The sequence below is a fragment of the Melanotaenia boesemani genome, chromosome 22 (assembly GCF_017639745.1).
Source record: "Melanotaenia boesemani isolate fMelBoe1 chromosome 22, fMelBoe1.pri, whole genome shotgun sequence".
Taxonomy (NCBI): Eukaryota; Metazoa; Chordata; class Actinopteri; order Atheriniformes; family Melanotaeniidae; genus Melanotaenia; species Melanotaenia boesemani.
In genome coordinates this window covers 3,289,195-3,310,082 of record NC_055703.1, presented here as the reverse complement: position 1 = coordinate 3,310,082, position 20,888 = coordinate 3,289,195, and the positions used below count along the sequence as shown (strand labels likewise).

Sequence of the window (20,888 nt, the reverse complement as noted above, 5' to 3'; positions counted from 1 at the left end):
AGCTGAGATGCATAATTTGCTGTGATGATAAAACCCAAGCTTTAACCTTAGCTTGCAGATGGAATTTGTGGTCTGCTGGCTAAGGTTAAAGCTTGGGTTTTATCTGGTCAAACTGAGGAAAGAGGAGGAGTAACCAGCAAGGTTTGGCTCAGCAAGGTAGAGCAGTCGTCTTGTAACCTGAAGGTTGCCGGTTCGATCTTCGGCCAAGTCCAGATCATGGCGAGGTGTCCTTGGGCAAGACGGTGAACCCCTAATTGCTCCTGATGAGTCGTTGATGCCTTGCATGGCAGCTTCCGCCATCAGTGCGTGAATGTGTGTGTGAATGGGTGAATGTGATGTATGATGTAAAATGCTTTGGGTATCATTCCAGGTACAGTAAAGTGCTTTATAAATACAGACCAGTTACCACTTAATCAATCGGACACACTGTGTTCTGTTTGTCAGATAGTCTTCAAACCAAATGGTAGCTAGATTTCAGATACCAACCTGGAGCTGTGCGTTAGGTAAAAGGAAAGAACTCATATTACTATAGTTCCAAAACTAGAAAAAAATATTTGTTAAAAATTTCATGATAGACATAAAATCCTCATGTTCATAGCTGCTGTTAGTAGCTTTGGTTCTATGATCCAATAACTTTGTTTAATCACCAGTTACTCCAGTTTTCCTGGGAATTGGTCAGTGTGTCAACTACAATAGACCCATAAAACCTTGCATCCATGATCGAACAGATCACAGACAGCAATTATTCCCTTTTCTTCATCTGACTGCCTAAATTCACCTCAGATGTAGCTCCATTTTTGTGTCTCAGCTCATCAGAAAATCCCATTTGCTGCTCCAGTAATTACTGGTATTTAGTGGGATTTTGTTTGCTTCCCTTGCTTGCTTTCATCTTACTAAGACAGCTGTGGTGTGCATTCTCACCCAAGCAATTGATTACTTGCTCCAGTTCCCAAGGTTGGTGAGGGATCTGATGCGCTTTATGATCAGTTTTGCTTCTGTTTATTTGACCCTTTTGTTATCTGGTGCATTTACTACTCAGAAATTCTCAGTTTTGGTCTTAAATCTACCACAAATTTCCAAACAGGACATTTGGATTTTGAGTTCCGTGTAACCAAATATCCAGACTCTGGGAAAATTATGTTATTCAATATCATGTGAATGATGTCGTGATTATAGCTCCAGCTTTGCATAAAGTGCAGAGTTGTCATTTTAATTATGAAAGGAAATGAATTTCCATGACGAGGGGAAATACGCTGCCTCTGGATTGACTCCTGCTCCTCACAACGCTGCTCTCACACATAACCTGCTTCTCTCAGTCTTATTATCTCATCATTTTGGCATCTACTTTTTCATCATAGCTTCATTTAAACCGGTGGCTGGATTAAACATTGACAAGAAAGTTGAATTAATGACACAATTTAGACCTCATGTTGTAATTCCTCTATCTCATATCAGCTCCATACACTCTGAGGCTCCTCTCTGCTCCATCCTGAAATTCTTAGCAGCTAATATTAAGAACTGATGCATAAAGTATATGGCCAATAATTCACCTGTTTGTCCTTGTAGTCATGGTGCGTTCACTTGGAACAAATTTTTTAACATTTAAATGTTCAGAAAAAACAAAACAAACAAAGAAAATTACAACGAGTTTCCATTTCTGAGCAAAAGCAGCGTCACCTGAAATCAAAGCGAGACAGAGACAATGAGAGCAGATGGTGGACATTGCTTGATGAATGAAACATTTTGAGATTTAAAAGGCCTAAAATGACATTTATGAATTGTTTGTGATGTAAAACACTAATATAATTTATTAAATAAATAATAATTTGTTTAAATTTTTCTATTTTAAGACAGCTGTCGAGTAAAATTGAGAGAAAACTGTTTTGTTTAATGTACAGAGTTTGGTTTTAGTGTTCTTAGTCTGCATACATTTTGTTTAAGTTGTATTTTAAGCAGTTGCTCCTGACCTTTGAGGAAGGACAGAGACACCGAAGGAAAGCACAGCAGTGAAAGGATTAAGGATTTTAAACAAGAACTTGGGCATCACCCTGTCTCAAGACCCCCTCTGAAATGCTCTTCATTACATGAATCTGGTGGCAACTGAAAAATGTTTTTGGCTGCATATGGAGCTTCTGCTTTCCTTCTTATTGTATATTAATATTTTGAAATGTTTGCATCCACTACCATCTGTTTATGAGAAAACTGTAACTCTAGAAGAGCTTGTTTGTTGTCATGTTTCATGATCTTGGTTTATATTCTGGTGTCTGTCATGTTTAGTTTCTGTTTAGATCATGTTTGGATTTTGGTTTTGTCATGTTTAGTTCAGTTTGTAGTTTTCCTCATGTGCTCTGTGTTTTCTGTTCCTGGCTCATTAGTTCACCTGGTCTAATTACTCATTCACTTCACCTGTTCCTTGTTACTCTCTCCACGCTCTTGTCAGATCTATATATATTATATGTGGTATACTCCCTGTCGTGTGTGGTTCCCTGTCTTGAGTTTTGGGAAAATAAACCTTGTCACTTTCACCGATTCTGCCTCCTGTCTTGACTGCCTGCAATTGGGTCCTCACCTCCACAGCAATTCATGACAGTTTGTGTGTGTGGAGATTTAGCTTCTCATCTAAGAAAATAGTAATAATGGTGCAAATAAAGGTTTCCTCAGCTGATCTCACATCACATTTTCTTAAGCTAAGAAAACTAAGATGTTACTGTGGTACAATAAGTGCTCACACACATGACACTGACTGTTCATTAGGTGTGTGACACATCCACAACAGGTAGAAAGGTTCCACTTCTACCTGCTTCCATTCAATGCCAAACTTTTCTTTTATACTGAAAAAAACATTTTGAGTAATTCTAAAATACTGCATTTCATGTGAGGTTAAATCTGTCATGTCTTGCAAAAAGATCATATATTGCACAGACATGTTCTCACAATACAAGCCATTTCTGAGTGAAGCACCTTTTGTTTTAACATAAAAAAAACATTGATGGACATATGGAAGAACTGGAAGATGAAACCTTCAATCTTACATCCAACTGAAAAATTAAATCTTTACCATTTGTGCCAAAACTACTCCCCTGCTGGTCAGTCCAGCCATCTATACATTTCAACAAGAATTCCTAATTAGTAATTCACAACATCTTTAGTTTCTGCAGGCTAAAGAAAATGAGAGAATACAAATAGCAGCATACTTTTGTACATTAGAGGTTTGTGGGTTTGGCCCCAGAAAAAAGGACAGAATCTGCAGCTTTTGTTGTAACTCTGGAGGAATAAATTACATGTCAGCCAATGATTCATTTAACTGACCATGAGCAGGTCATTTTAAATGTCTCTACCTTTAATCCAGTCCAGACATTAACAAAATCCCTCCAGCTATGAAGCTCCTTATCAAAAGAGAGCTGCCTCGAGTATTTGTCTCCTCACTTATTGCACTGAATGTCCAAACAAGTGGGACATTGTTCTTTGTTAAAAAACTGATCAACTGCTATATTAAGGACTGCAAAATGGATTTGTATCCTGTGATCGCAGCTTGGCTCATGGTCTATTATTTAAACAGAGGCCAATCTTGTTTAGCCTGCCAGTGTGATCAGGGTCAACAATTTCACACTGAATGTTGGTTGTTCAAAATTCCCAGAATGGGATCCTGGAATATTTACAACTTGTGAGTTCCCAGTGGTATATCGGAATTGACCCGTTCTCCTCTTATGTTGTCATAAAATAAGTGACTCATCTTTAATTACCATTACAAATTATTTCTTAAGGGGGAAAACATTCAATCATTGGTACTATAACTGGATTTAATAATCTTTCTGTTAACAAGCAAATGGATAAGAAGTTTGATTTTCTCATAAGGAAAATTAAAGCTGAAAGGCAGCTTAGAAAGAGTTACAATACAGGATAACTGGGCTTTGTCCAGTCTAATAAAAAATAGGTTATACTTTGTTAAATTAAAAAAGACACCTTTTCAGCTAAGCTAGCGATCCACTGTCTCAGGTGTGTTATCCCATTCTGGTCTGATGCAGGATTCTAGCTGCTCTACAGTCCTGGACCTTGGTTGCTGGATTTCTGCTTGCATGATGCTCCAGATGTTGCGTACTGGTGAAAGGTCTGGACTGCAGGCAGGCAGACTCTTCTCCTGTGAAGCCATGCTGCTGTGATGGATGCATCTACATATAACATATACATGGCATATACAAGAAATAGCCACAGAATAAAAAGATGAAAGGGGAAAGAGAGATGAGGAGAGAAGCGTCAGAAAATTTCAGATACTTTTAATTCAGCACCAGCAGCGACATCAACGTGAGTTCAGTGTTTAACAAATGAGTGATGGAGGAGAGACGGCTGGTGTGTTATAAGCTGTAAAATTTAATCTAAACATAACATGACGAGCACTACTAGAGGGAGCTTATTTTACTGGATGAAACATGTGGAGGGTCCTACTGGACCAAACATACCTCCACAGATGGGCTGCTGGAGGGAAAAGTTTGGGAACCCCTCTTAAAGTTGGACAGTCTCTTATCAGTGTAAGCTGAGCTGACTTTTTCATTTCTTGTTAGTTAAATCACATCAGGTGAAGCTGCTGTTGAACACTTCTTGTTTTTATTGTTACAGAAAATGTTTATATTTATGGTAAACTGGTATCTAAATTATTTGCTGACAAAAGGACACAATCATGTTTCAGGTTAACATGATATCATGATATGAATAATGGAGACCTGCTGGTACTGTTGTACTGAGTCTTTGGATGAGAATAGGAGAGAGAAAAGCTCTTGACCGGTGGCTGATAGTTGTGTGTAGAATATTGAGCTTTGGGGATTATTTAGCCTTAGAGAGAGAGCATGCATGTGAGCATATGTGTACAGTATATGAATTAGGGTGGTCTGGGTGAGTGTATGACTGCCTCTGATTGTCTCTACTGTGCAGCCACACCTAATTTTAGGACTGCCCCACCTGTCAAATCCCACTTTAACCACTGACTATAACAGGATATTTATCATGTTTTTAATACTCCTGTAAGCAGTCGTGTACCTGCAGTCATAGAATAAGACACATTTGTTAATTCTTATATTTACTCATCTGAGGTTGAATGAGTTTACACACACACACACACACACACACACACACACACACAAACATGCTATAAACAGGAATAAACTGCCTGCAGGGCTCCTGCACCGTTTCCACCTGCTTCAGTTTATCCAGATCTTCTGTTGAAAGTTTGCTGCTTGTAGAAGGATGACTTTACACTTTACATCCATTTGCCTTTCCACACTTCTTTATTTATTTTTCTATTTATGTTTTCTTATTATTGTGTTGTATTCTTTTGTAAATAATGAGCTTTTTACCTGTAAACTTTGAAACTTGCAAACAAAAGAATTTCAAAAGAATTTTTTGCACAGTGTTAAACTTTTTTAAAATTAGATTTAAGTTGTGTATAGTTGTACATCTTTTTAATTACTTACTCATACTGTTCCACAAAACTCCACAGGAGTCTGCAGAGATCCCATGTACATGGGGAGATTTTTAGCTTTTGTGTTTCCTTGCAATACTTTTGCATTTCCTCACAAAAAAAAAAAAAAACACTTTTTGAAAGTCACTAATTAAACGGCTACATGCAACGGCCAAACCACCAAAAAGATAAATAAGTAATAAAACAGTTTTGCTCAGTTTCTTTTGGTTTTTCTGTCTGCATCAGTGCCTCTCAGCATCAAGTCAACATCACATGGAAATACAGCTTATAAAGCTAAATGAAATTTGCTTGATAATATGCCAAAAACAACTCTTCTGCCTCAAGAATCACAATTTCCTCCAACACATCAGCTCCAAAACTGAAACCATCCTGGTCGGCACTCCTCACCAGAGATCATCACTCATAACCAGCTTCTCCTTCTCTTGCTCAAATATTCCCCGTTCGTCAGTAGTCACAAATCTTGGTGTAAAAACTCATCTCCGAATCCCGTAACAACCACCTCTGCAAGACCTCATTCTACCACCCCAGAACATTTCCAAACTCCACTCCATTCTCTCTCTTGCAGATGCAGAAATGTTGGTCCATGCCGTTATCTCATCCAGACTGTTGAAAAGCTCTTCTTATTGGGATCCCTGGTTATTGTACATCATGGCTTGTTTGTTTTTATTTGTTTAAATTTTGTTTTGCTCTGATTTAAAGGCAGTTTGTTCAAATGAAACCACTGTTTGAATTTATTCATTTCTGTTATGATTTTCTCTGAAAGCTGCTGTAAACTCTCCAGAGCAAAAGATAGTTGTGTCATTTGCAAAATACTACAAATCATAAAGTAGGTGGTAGTTTGTCACCTGCTTTGTAAGTTAATTGTATTTAATCAGATGTTCAATCGTTTCCCAACAGCTCACCTCCATTCATTTGTCCTGCAAACTAATTCTTATGAAAGTTGGTAGGTTGTTATATTTTAAGTTAGCAGATTATTTGTTTTTGTGTCCTTGATTTGCAGTAATAGACTTGGTAAGGTAAGGCCATGTTCTTAAATAAAAACATTAATGGATTCAAACTTCCCACCTGGACAACAAAGACCGCGGAAATATCAGTGGATTTCAGAAATAATCCCAGTGTTCCTTCTGTGGTGTTTAACAACCAGACAGTGGAGTGTGTACATTTGCACACTTATGCATCAACAACAACCGGCATCTAAAGAAGCCACCAGTGCCTGTATTTCCTTCATGTGTTGTACTATTTTAACGTTGATTAGATATTTGATTAAACATGTCTTGACCTTTAGTTGTTATGCAGTTTTAACCTTCAAAACAACAGATCAGACTATTTATGGCCCCACAGGCCAATACAGGGTCCTGAAGCTAAATGTACAGCCTCATCTCAAAAGAAATAAAATGACTTGTCTTTATTTCTTTTATGGTTAAAAAAAATAAATGTATGATATTAGAATAAAATAAGCTGAAATGATCAGCTGTGGCTGGTGTTTTTGGGGCATAATTAGGTAATAATTGTTGGACTCCACTCCTCTGCAGTGCGACATGTATGACAGGAATGATTGACAGCTATACATCAGCGTTAGTGAGGATGTGGATGACTAACAGCTCTGTGGAATGAGGAGAGAGCCATGAAGGAGCGTTACTTTTCTTCTTTTCAGAGAAAAAACAGAACTTTCTGCTCCGGTGTAGAGCTTGTGCGGTTCTTGATTGGACATGAACGTCAATGTAAGCTTTCTGATTGGCTGTAATTTTTTAGAAGAAGTGGCTTCATAAAATTTCCAGGTCAAAATAGGTTTCTTAGCAACATAGTAGTGATAGCAATAATGATGTCACCATGGATCACTACATTTTGTATCAGGATTGTAAACCTCCGGGGCGGGATGTAGATGCCTGGAAGACTTCCATAGATCCCATTACCAAAAGTGACACCATTCCTCCTGCTGATATCAACATGTAGGCTCTGCAAGCCATCACAGAGCAAAGGCATGCTTCCTTCAGTTTTTGACATTCCATGTAAAGATGAAGGTTACTGCAGCAGCATAGCTCTGTCGGCATATGTGACCCTTCTGTGCAAACTTGCAGGGTTGGCTTATAATGAGGTAAACACTGTTCATGTAATTGCAGTAAACACTGTTCATGTAATTGCAGTAAACACTTTCTTGAACTTTCTTGAACTTCAAGGACTCTGTAGAATATCATTCAGACATCTACAGGAAAGCTATTGTAGCCTTTTCGGACAATATTTTGTAATTGCTCTCTGATTTTATAAAGGAAGCAGCACCACAGAGCACAATGACCATGAAAGCATCTGTGATCACAGGCTGCACCAGACTTAAATCATACAAACAAGACATCATGCACAATAACCTCTAAGAGACCAAAGAAATGCTGTTAAAGCAAAAGCCAATTTTCTTCGTTTTGTAACTGGGGTATGAGAATTATGATAAACCATGGCTTCCATTTATCTCAGAATCCAGCCAACACAGAAACAGGTTCTAGAAACACTTTTGTTTTGCAAGCTTGATGTTTGATGAGATTGGTCTTCCACCATGCCCAGGCCTTTCTTTTCCTACTGTATTTTCATTTTTATTGTCATTTGGTGTTTTCTTTCACTTCCAGTTGCACTTTAATTAGGTATAGGATGTAATATGACTTGGTTGGAGTTAGGGTTGGACTGGTTGGGTTGCATTAAAATAGATTCTCATAACATCCACCACATACAGAGCTCCTTCTTCCAAGACTTCACAAATACACTGATTCGTATTTCAAGAAATTTTCACAAATTGCCACAAATTCTATGATTATATGCATCATTTACGTTGTTTGATTTGTCACAGACGAAAATGAATATATTCCACCACTTCCACGTCAGCATCATTGTCTCCTGTAGGTGCCACCAGCTGATGTAAGTGTTATTTTTCCCTGGTGGGTTCAAAAGAGACCTGATGAGAATTATTCTTGGGAAATTTTTGCTGTTGTCATGGTCTTTTGCACACTTATTACAGCCAGCTTTGACACCTTTAATGGGTTCTTTCAGAGGTTCAGTCTCAGGTCTGGCTAGAGCTTATGAATCTTTTTAACAGCTCAGTGAAAGAAAGAAAACTATAAAAGATTTAGAATCTAAATCAAATGACAAGCACAAGTCTGATTTAAAATTACATCCCAGTAGCTGAGCCATGCTCTGGGATGTATTTATAGACGTGCTCAGCTTCTACTACAGGAGCTTTTTCTGAGTTTGTAAAGATCACTGTCAAGGCAAAGATACATGAATACAAGTAACAAGCAGGAAGAAGACATTTGTGTTTTGTTCTGAAGGGCAAACTCACCGTTTATTGTCTGGAATGGAAGAAATGAAAAGGAACTGCATATGATACCCAAACAGTCAAACAAAGACAACAAATCCTCCTCTAAGATCCCAAACATTAAGGGTTTGTCTTCAGAGTTCTTTAAATATTTAAGTCAAAAGTTAACATCTTGTTAGTACCGGTTTGGATTCCCTTTTTCTTTGCCTTAATTCTTGGTGTCATAGATCCAACAAGATGGTGGAAACCTTCCTCAGAGGTTTTCTCCATATTGACATGACAACATCACACAGTTGCTGCAGGTTTGTCGGCTGCATCCATGATGAGATTCTCCCGTTCCACCACATCCCAAAGCTGCTCTGGACTGAGATCTGGTGGCTGTGGAGGTCGTTGGATTTTGATTTTGTTCCACGAATCCAGCTACAAGTAGCCATCAGAAGATGGACACAGCACTAATACTCAGGTAAGCTGTGATGTTTAAACCATGAACAGTTTGTACTAAAGGACCCAAAGTGTCCCCTGAAAATATCCCCTTTACACCATAACACCACCGCCAGTAGCATCCTGAACCGTTGATACAAAGCTGGATGATCCATGCTTTCATGTTGACCCTCTGAATGTGAAGCTGAAATGGAGACTCATAAGACCAGGCAACATTTTTCCATCTTCTATTGTCCTGTTTTGGTGAGTCTGTGTGAACAACTAAAGACAACTGAAGGGATGCCTCAGTTTCCCATTTGTATGGCAACTTTTAGCCAGAAAATATCCAGCTGACCTGAAATACCTTTTACCTTATTCTGCCTTTGATTGAGAAGACTGGAGACTAAGGAGAAAATAAAACTGGTTGCACAATCACTTTCTGTGTACTTGGTAAAAAGCATTGCAGGAAGCTGCAGGTGATTTAGCCAAACAAACAGTAAAGCAATATTTTTGCTTTTTCCAAGAGAGTTGAGACAAACTGAAATGATCAGAACGGTCTATTTTTCTACAGCTAAGAAAAAATAATGTATCTTTGGATCCATTAACTATCAAAGAGACTGAAAGATACTGAACAAAAAAAGAACCCACATTCAGCTTTAAGTGCCTTCAAAACCAATCTTCCTCATTCGTGTGTTGAAAAATTGATGGCCAAAAGATATGCCATTCAATTCTTCACAAAAGAAGCAATATCAAGACAATTCTTCATGCGTGACCTAGCCTTTTGAGATCTACCCCTTCTTTGCCTCCACAGTACAAACAATGTGTCAGAAGAAATGTCAAAGACAGGAAAGGCCATCAAAGGTTTCTTTCCTCCTATGGGAGGATGATACAACTCTGAACATCCAGTATACCTGATCTCTGGCTTTTGTGAAATTCTTCAGGGTCTGTAATGTTAGGGTGTTTTGTTTAGTTTTTTTAAAGACAAATAATCTGTTAAGACCCTGGCTCGGCTATGGAAAGAATACACAACATAAAATAAAGATACCCAGATGAAAGGTGGAGTATTATGGAATGTATTGTCTAAAGGGGCGGGTGGAAAAGCAAGCGAAACAAGAGGGATGGGCAGGTGGTGCTGCTCAAAATAAAATAGACTAAATAACAGACTAAATAGGTGGAAACCAGCCAGTCTAACTAAAACTATGGATCTAACCGGCCCAGTCTCCAAGCAATTAATAATTACAAGGATCATACAAATACCAAAACAAAAAGCAAATAGCCTTAAAGGCTCAACACTAGACCTCAGTAAAGACTAAGAGGACACACAAAACCAACACTAAACAGTCACAAACACTAGCAGAGTCTCTATCAAAATAATAAATAAATAAGCAAATAATAAAAAAGGCAAGCTGTCTACCAAAATACAACAGCTGCTGAATGAAGAGATGCCGCGCCATTTTATCCATGCAAGGAGGCCTCACCAGTAACAACTGGTCCATTGGGCAGCAAACCAGAGAGCAGATGAATGTTCACCCAGGTAACAGCCATAACATCATCTCTTATCACTTCACCAAGAACCTGTGATTTGCCAAGACCTTCAATTTCACCCCCTGTTTTAGTTCTAGCAGATGTTGAGCCAATCAGCAGACACTGCAAATAACATCTGGAAGACTAAAGATGCAGTTTCATCACACCGAAAACTGAGCATTCGGGCCATTAAGGAAAATTCTGCTAGTGGAATAAACCAAACACCTCATTACCTTAAAGGGGCCCTATTGTGCAGTTTCAGTTATTTAGTTATTGTTCATCTTTTCCAGATTGTGCACGTTCACAAGAATAAAGGCACACTCACCTTTCAGTGCAACAGACGCTTTCCACCTTTGTTGGAATTGTGGTACATTTGCAACATGAACACCTAATAACAGCGGCTTGAACAGAGATATAAGGCGGATGAAGGACAGCAAACAATGTTATATAGCTGGTAAGCAGAGTATTTACCAAACAGATAGGTCCTGCTGCAATCCTTGCTGAAGGTTGCTAAGTTGTTCAGTGTCTGTTTCGGCCTTGAACATGTACGGCTGTATCTTTTATGTTGACATTGTTTACTGAGTATTTATATTACTTCAGTTCTGCCAGTGTTTCTATGACAAAAACAGTGCACCCTCCCAACATCTATTCGTGGCACTTGACCAAATAGCATCAGGGGGAGGCGGGACTCAGGGGCTTTCTTGCAGAGGCTGATATGAGGGCTTATGGAGAGGATCAATATATATCAATAAAGGGGTATGTGAAAAATGCTGGATTGATCTCTGCCCTTGTGGACTCACATATTATAATAAATTAGCTTGAAATGAGCATAATAGAGCCCCTTTAAAGAAGCACCAATATACAACCTTTAAAACTGCATTGTTTGATGGCACAGTAACCTCTATTACGCACATCTGGAGCCGTTGCTGCCCAGCGACATCTCAAGGCTCAGAAACCACACAATGCAACTTTTTCTTCCAGGATGCTGTGTGATGTTGCAGCCTCATATCGCTTTACAAACATTCACAGTACAGGTAGGATGCAAGCCAGACGCAGAACTAGCCGTCAATAGAGGGTGTGTCATTGAGAAAATCTTGGTAAGGGTGGTAAGTGACAAAGCATTATTTATTCATCAAAAAGATGCATCTATCCCTAAAAACTCTTTCTCTCCTAAGTGCTCCTCTCCGTGCACCAAGGTCGACAGAATGGGCAGGTCTTTTTCGAGGAGAACTGATTGATCAGGAGGTGGTGCCTTTATACTTCTTGATCTCTTATCAAGAACATAACCTGCTCCGGAGCAGGTTAGCCGTTCAGCATAGGTTACCATGGTGATACATCCCGGTACGAAGTTAAATAGCGTTATAGTATGGAAAACCCTGGGTTAACCTCAAAGTTACCTCAATAAGAGAAAATCCAGCTTTGTCATACATGCCTTTGATCTATCTCCCCAACTGAACTTTCTGCTGGTTTATCATCACAGTTATTTCTGTTCCTCGTCTGAGATGTACGAACAGAACTATGGATTTTTTGTCCCCGAATAAAATATTTTGTGTTATAATATTCGGCATGTTTAGACTTCCTGTCCACTCAATAGCATGATATTGTAAATAAACATTTATCATGGTTGCATAAAAACACTTTTCAGGTTGGTGTATTGTCTGGTCCAATTAGTTGGCTCCACCCCGTGGCCACCTGCTGGCTCCCAAGCTGAGGGACTGGAGCCACTGAAACAACTCAAAAGAAATTTAATAACACCACAATATAAACCAAAATGCGTGCCAGATTTAGAAAACATGTGATGTTAATGTTTAAATTAAACTAATGTCAAACAAAATCACATATTGGTCTGCAAATTAAATACTATATGAAAACAAAATGTAAGTGTGTGTGTGGTGCTGTTCTTTGCAGGTTACCACTTATGTGTGGCTGTAACTGCACCCATCACAGTACCTCAAGGGTCCATCTTAGGCCCTATTTTATTTCCACTTTATGTACTTCCTCTGAGGTCTATATACATATATTTAAAAAAAAAAAAAACATTTGTCATTTCCTTGTTATGCAGATGACATCCAGATTTATTTGCCTTTAAAATCTGTGGAGATCACTGCATAGAGAATCTACAGAAATGCTTGTGGGACGTTAAAACATTGATGGAGATTAATTTTCTCTGCATAAATGAAAATAAAACAGAGGTCATTACTGTTAGAAATATTGACCTGCTGGCAGGATGCAACAGTGCTGTTGGCTCTCTTTACCTGCCCTTTTATTGTGACGGGGCCAAAGAGAATGTGTGATTTAAATTAGTACATTGCTTTTTTTTTTTTTTTTTTTTTTTTTAACTGCATGTTATTTTAATTTTTTATTTATATTTTTAACCACATGTTGGTTTTATGTTTTTATTGATACCCTCAGAAGCCAATCAAATCCTTATAATTAGCCCAATAAGAGACAGGTGTGAGCGGTTCTATGGTGATTTAGGTGAAGCCCACAGTGGCAGAGCGGGCAGACAGAGTACACGGCTGGCAGGAGAGAAGACGGCAGGGACCAGAGAAATGGCCAAGGACATGGCTGACTGAAACCAGAAGCGGCTAGAACCGGAGGCTACCGAGACCGCGAGGTGCCAGGGAAATGAGCAACCAGGCGGGGCCACAGAGAACCACGATTAGAAGGAAGCGGCTGGGTCCTAGAGAAGGCGAAGTGCGACGGGACCTCCAGAGGAATGGTGGGCGGATTGTGTGGAGGAGCACAGCAGTCAAGCCTAGATCCACGGTACAACTACACAGCCCCGGGCCGCAAGAACTTCGTGTCAGCCCTGGAAAAGCATGAGTAAACCTTCTGCTCAGTAATGTGGACCTGAAGTAAGGTGCCGGCTGCAGGACAGGTGGAAAGGGGTGGGGGTATCCCCCAGTGAAACAGAGGACTGCGGCGTGCATGTTTTCCTCTTCTCTGCAGGTTGTTGGTGGACTAGGCCCTAAGACAGAGAAGAGGCGTGTGGACACCAGAGGAAGTGTTGGCAAGTTCCTGCCCGCAACGCTGCCAGAGGCTGCATGCCTGGGCACTAAGAGACACTCTAAGGGCCAAGATTGGAAGATGACTCATCTTTTCTTTTTATATTAAACTGTTTTTTGAAAACCTTTTACCTTTTTAGTGTGGTTTAACTCTGCTTCCCCTGATCCGAAAAGAACCCACGGTGGTGGCCCTTATTGGGGCCACGCTGCCACCCATGACACTAAAATTCTTGGGGCTGTTTTGGATTTTTAACCACAAATTTAACTGGCAGGTCAGTACAGTCCTGTTTTTAACATCTGAGGCTTATAAAGTAAAGTCAAGCCTTATCATCTTCGTGGTGCCCTAGAAATGGCCATTCACACTTGTATCTTTTCCCTTTATTCTGGAATTGACCAGTCTCTCCTCCACCATCTACAGCTGATCCAAAACTCAGCTGCTAACGGGGACAAGGCGGTGCAACACAATACTCCAGTATTGTAACAACCTTTTCTTTATTTACTTGTACACAGACACATACATACAAATTAAATTAAGCACTGCATTGAGCACAATACTCCAGTACTTTTTGTGCGTATTCACAGCAACGCCAAGTAAGATGTTTTTATTCTATTAGTATTTTTATATCTACATTCAGTTGAGGCAATAACTAGGGATGGGAGTTCATGTTTGTGCAGAATGGGGTATGGATGGGTGCGAGGAGTGTACATGCCATAAGTGGAAATCCATAAAAATGATTGTAAACATAAATAATTGTTTTTATAATAATATAGTAATGTTAAATATAGCACAACACAAGCAAATTATAAACGTAAAACAATGTGATTTTTAATTGTTCAAGGATTATGGCCCCCCTATTCCTCAAAGTGATTTGTGTGTGTATGTGTGTGCATGCATGTGTGTCCTTTTGTCAGCCAACCAAGTCAGTTGAAATTGCAGAAAAAAGGAAAATAACAGATATCCAGTCATTTTTGGTGCTCCAAAACACCAAGGCCATAGAAAGGACCCAGTAAAAGCAAGACATTGTGATAAAGATAAAGAAAGGATTGAAATGCTTATTAAAACGTTTCATAATGGCTTCATTAGACAAAGCCAAGTCATCGGACCACAGAGCCAACTTCAGTTTTCCACAGACAGACAGATAAGGTAGAATCCATAAAATGGTAAATAGATGGTTAAAACATTTTATTTTTTAACCTACAGTTACAAGTTAGGATTTAAACGTATAAGGGCTGTGCAGCATTTTTAAATTGCCATATTTTGTGGCATAGTTGTAATATCTTTTATTTTTGTTAACACTGCAATAAATGTATATTTTTAAAGAGTAGTTTTGTAGAGGGTAGAGATGTTATTGGATTACTCTAGAACAGGGCTACTCAATTCGGTCCCACGAGGGCCGCAATCCAGCAGGTTTTCCATGTATTCCTGTACCAACACACCTGAGTCAAATTATTGAGTTATTGTGTAGAACCTGATTGGCTGTTAGAGCCACCTAATTTGACTCAGGTGTGTTGGTACAGGGATACATGGAAAACCTGCTGGATTGCGGCCCTCTGTCATGGACTGCCCTTGCCAGTGCGGCTTCCGCCTTTCTCCTTATTTGGAGGAAGGGCGGCTTCTCCAATCAGGACCGCACAGCTGAGGTGCATCAGGCTTGTTAGAAGATGGTATAAAGACTCCAGGAGCTTCTCTAGTCTTCGCTGGATCGTACTACTAAACGTGGTAACCGGCTCTAAGCAGATCTAAGTCTTCTGGTGTTTTCTTGTGCTCTAACCGACCTTTATTCTCTTCCAAGCCCCGGCTCTGGATAAATCCTTGGATTCGTGGATCCTATCTGCCCGCTCACCGCTCTTCCTACCAGCCTGCTCCTTGCTTCACTTCTCACCGGATTACACCTAGCACCAGCATCACTTTGTAAATAAAGACTCACAGAACACCAACCTTGTCTTCTCCTTCTTGGGTCCAGCTCCAGACCTTGACACCCTCGTAGGACCGAATTGAGTAGCCCTGCACTAGGAGGAATTTGCTTATAGTTGTGAAACTTATCTCGAGCTTCAATTTCTTGTAAAGGTACATTGATGGACTAGAGTGGAAATTAGAGCAGGATGCAGCAAAAGTCTGTTAGATGTGGTCATAAAGGTGTGTCATTATTAATTATTATTTAATATTAACCTTTATTTATACAGGCAGTCCCATTGACACACAGTCTCATTTACAAGAGGCCTGTTTACCTAACATCATGTGTTTGGACACCACCTTCCATCTACATTGTTGATATTGCTGCTTGAACATAAAAATCCTGTTAACGGAAAACAGAATATGGACTAATATAGAACAATGCTATAACTGCTTTATTTGTATGTGTGTGAGTGTGACTGTGTATGAAAGAGACTACAATGAGGTGTGTTTTTAATTGCTGTTATATACTCTGGTGTGTGAAGGCTTTTCAAATTTTGTTTAATATATAAAATTTGTTTTTATTATGTAAGGCACTTTGTGTTGCTTTGAGCATGAAAAGTGCAATTAAATAAAATTTAATTTGATTTGCTGCTCTGGCCACAGATTGTTTTCCTCTAAATCTTCCTGTCATTATTAATGATCATCTACTGCAGCTCATTGTGTGGGAGGACTGTAGGGATTTCCTGTCTGATTTTTAAGTGGTTTCATATTTTTATTTTCCTGCTTAAACCAACCAACCCTCTGCACCTCCTTTCACTCTGGTTGTGTCAGGTTACTGCAGCCCTAAATTCAGTCAGACTGCTGGTCAAGTCAGCCACACAGAGACATGGATCAGACAGGAAATACTGCTGCTGCTGCTCTTCAATGTTTCCCGCTCCCTTTTATAAATAGAGCTTATTCAATATTTTTCCTTCTTCCATTTCCATTATATATAAAAATATTAACAAATAAAAAATGCACGACCCTTGTGCTTTTAGCCCAAGCAGTTCTTTATTTATTTGGTTTCTGTTAGATTTCATCATGAAGGTCTCCTCTCAACAGTTAATGGGGAGATATATCTGCTTCTTAACTGGCTCTATTATCAGAGTTGCTTTTAATTATTGATTATTAGGCTTTTTAGCAGAGGAGGCTCGTGTTGGAGCCAGCTGAAGAGGAGCATCTGATGGGTTTGGTGACTGATCTTGAAGAAAACAACTGATTGACGTGCACATCTCAAACTAAAGAAAAGCTGTTTACTTCTACCAGTGGTACCATAGAACAGTGCAAAAACAATAGAAATCCAAGCAGTTATACTTGGTTACATGTGTATTTCAACCCACCAATGAAGAAAAACATCTGGGTGAACAGGTATTGGTATCATGCTGTTGAGACAGATGTTTTTAACCATTTGTTTAATTGTTACTTGATAACACTTAATCTATAAACAAGAGGATTAGATTAGGTTGAACTGTTCCATGATGCCACACAAGGGAAACTCACTTGCCATCAATCCAGGTCATTCTATCGGGTCAATTTAGGGCATGTTTCTATGTCATATAAGACACGGTTTGTTCTATACATAACACACACACTTTTGTTTTTGATTTTTAAAAAGGAATAGTGTATTTTAATAGACATCAAATGTAATTAACCCTTGTGTGGTGTTCGTATTTTTGTTACTTAGCCAGTGTTCATGGGTCTGGTGGACCCGCTAGAGTTTTGGGTTTTCAAAACAAGACAATCAAACAATTTTATGTGAAAATACTCAACAGATTTTTACTTAATCACAATTATAAGCCATATGAACAGCAACCATGGTTAATATTTGCCCTTTACCTTTTATAGAACACATTTATGGATTAATGTGCAACTCGTTTTTTTTAATAAAATGTAATATAAATATAAAAATCTGGTATAATCAAGTGAAGTGAGTGGAAAAAAACACATTCACAAATGAAGCAAGATGTTTCACAACTACTGATTTTATTCATTTGAACTTTGTTAGACATATAACTCATTTAGGTTAGTTTACATAACACAAGTTGAACATATACAGTAACAATATCAGTCTCATCACATCAGCCCCACTGAATTCTGTTTACACAAGCCTATACAAAACATGAGGGGCAGAGTTTTACAGTGTGTGTGTTGCATATGTATTTGTTACACTTGCTGCATGTATATTGAGTTTTCCTGTCCAACTTGGGTCCACACACTTCACAGCTCTTCTTTTTGTTTTTGCTGGCCACAACCTAGAATAATGAAAAGATCGGAAATGTTACTAACACCTCTCTCTGTTGCAAAGCATACATGACGTACTGCAACAGCATCACACACTGACTTCAGGTTCATCAGATGGTGGTTTTGTAGGTCGGGTGGATGGGGCACCAGCATTCTCCTCTTCAATTCTCCTCACAATGGCTGCAGAAGCTGGTGTTCTTGGAACATGTTGTCTTTTGAGGATTTGAGGTCTCACCAGTGCCTTTCCCAGTTCCACGAGAAAGAGGTGTCTCCTCTGGAGCTTCCCCCTGTTCCACTCTGTGTTCAGTGCCATCCAGATGACAAAGGCGCTGTACGCTGAGATGTCCAACATGTCAAAGAATATCACTAGCGGCCAGCTTAGGGTCCTCCTTTTGCAGCTGTAGGCAGTCACCAGCTTGTCCATGTTGTCCAGGCGGAGCACCCACTTATCCCACACTGTCCTGATGGCAGCTAGCTTGTCTCTTTGCCGTCGAGCTGGTCTGTCATCTCGGTTATCAAAACGTATAATCCTGGAAATTTTGTGGAAGTTTTCCAGAGACATTGTTGCACGGAAAAGTTCTCTGCCAGTTTCTGCATCCCACAGGGATTCTGTGGATTCCCCTTTGGACCTGAAAACTCCAGCAAGGATAGGAACCCCAAAGAAGGCTTGTAAATCAGTTTGGTCCATCTCCTTCCACCTTTCTTCAAAAACAAGCCTTCCTTCAAGATTAGTGTAATTCAGAATAATTTTCTGGATTGAATCTGGGATAAAAAGCTCAAATAAAGATTTGATGCCCTGCACATGAGTAACTGCCAGCCTTGTCGGCCCTGGTTGCATCTTTATCATATTAGCAGCTCTGAGGTGGCCCATTTCTTGGGCAAGAAGACCATTCAATTTCACCATATTTGGACATCAATATTGCTTCACTTGCTATCTGGTGGGCTTCTGATCCCGGAGCTGGCTGCTGACGGGCTGGTCCCGGAGCTGGCTGCTGACGGACTGGTCCTGGAGCTGGTTGCTGACGGGCTGGTCCCGGAGCTGGCTCCTGACGGGCTGGTCGTCTTCGTTTTGATTGAGGTTTTGATTGAACCTCATCTTCTTCTTCAAAGTCACTGTCAGACTCTGAATTTTCAGAAATATGATCTTCAAATTCTGAAACCTCTTCCTCAACATCATCTTCAGAAGCTTCTCTCTCTTCCCAAATCAATTGCAAGGCCCTCTCAACAGATAATCTTTTGGCCATCTTGATCACTTGTGATAAGCTACCACACTGGCAAAGCCTTTATTTATAGTGTCATGCCCCTAATTAGCAGATGGGATTGGGTATGAGAAAAAAAAAGTTTGGTTTCCGCAAGACAGAGGATAAAATGTGCGGGAAAGTAAGAGCAGTTGGTTGCAACAATGTTGCATCTTTGTGCGGGAACAGGAGGGACAGAAAACATTATCTGTAGCCCCAGAAAGTAGGAAGACAGGGTGAAGGTACACAGGACCTGTACTTTCCACACTTTATTATCCCTGGGTCCAGTGGACCCACACACCCTGTATGTAATATAAATGCTTAGGGTGGTGTACAGTATGCAGTCATTGAAAATGAGTTTTGATTTATGTTCTTCACAGATAATGAGCCAAGGCCAATGAATTTTAGGTTGAAAAAATAATTAATTGTTTAATTTTTCTATTGATAAAAACTGAAAACGGGTCCCACAGACCCGAACACCATACAAGGGTTAAGTAAGATTACAGCAAAGTTCTTCTCCATCTTTAGTCCCCGATACAGCAATAAATTAAACCTTTCTTTATATGGTGCATTTATCTGGTATCACATTACATCTACAGGACACACTGTAGGCAGGCTAAATGACTTGTTGAGAAAAAAACAAGCAACTTCAGGATCAGTCCAAAGTCCCTTGCTCTTCATCAGAAATCTCCTGATTCCTGTCCCTACCCGACATTCACTCCTTCTTGGTTGGCTTTGTAACGGCAGCCATCAGTTGAGCTAATGCCTTGTCCAAACTACAAAACAAAACAATAAAAAAAGGTGGGTTAGGATCTGACCACACCCAACCTTACTTATCTCAATAACAAAACCACCACACGCATTACAATCTCACTAGTACTGGACTCTATATACCTACTGCTTAATTCTCACCCCGTTGCCCTCAGGGCGTAGATACAGGATAAGGCTTGTTTAGGAAAAAGCCTGATTCCTGCAGTCATAGCGTCCCTAAACAACAGACCCCGCTGGGGATGTTTTGTTCTGCTCTGTTCATTATTGTCATGTCATGCTCTATTTTGTGTTGTCATGTGGTGTTCTGTGTACTACTGTCTACTTGGGTGATGTTTAGTCCAGGGGTTAAGTCTGTGGCAAACAATCTGCCCTCGAGGGACAATAAAGTCTATAAGTTCTTATTTCACAAATAGTGTTTTAATCAAACCTACGCTTTTGCCCACAACCCCTTTTTCCACCTTTTTTTTTGGTTGCCGTCTATATACTCTCCTTCTTAACTGTAATGGCAGTGGGTATACTAAACTCTGTAAGATGGTGGCAAAAATGAGCCATAGTCTCTTGAAGAGGCCCTTTTTGCAGAAAGAGTAAGATACCTATAAAAAGTTTTAGATCTTTATTACATTTACAAAAAATGAACATTACATTTACTTGAAATGAAACTGTATCAAACTGAAAGATTCCTGTAAATTCTGAATTTCCGTTGCAGTGGTAGATATTGTACTTCCTGCCCTCAAGAACTGTTTTGTTTACCCAGACGAGTAGACCCAAGAGGGAGCCGCTCATCATTGCTGGTTCTTCAGTTTTGTTTATTGTATGAAAACACTTGATCAGGCTGGGATGATGTACTCTAAAGATGGTGGAATGAACATAAAAACAGAGGTGATGGACACTTTTAAGAGAAAAGACTTGATGCCTATATCTCGTCACACAACAGATATCTGAACAATGGATGTTGCTGAAGACGAAGATGAGGGAACGC

General features: G+C 39.6%; 1 long non-coding RNA gene across 1 annotated transcript; it reads left to right on the top strand.

The window, feature by feature from the left end:
* Positions 1-15,298: 15,298 nt before the first annotated feature.
* LOC121633701 lies at positions 15,299-15,658 on the top strand. Its single transcript, XR_006009111.1, has 2 exons — positions 15,299-15,443; positions 15,517-15,658. It is a non-coding gene; the product is annotated as an uncharacterized LOC121633701 (long non-coding RNA).
* Positions 15,659-20,888: the final 5,230 nt, after the last annotated feature.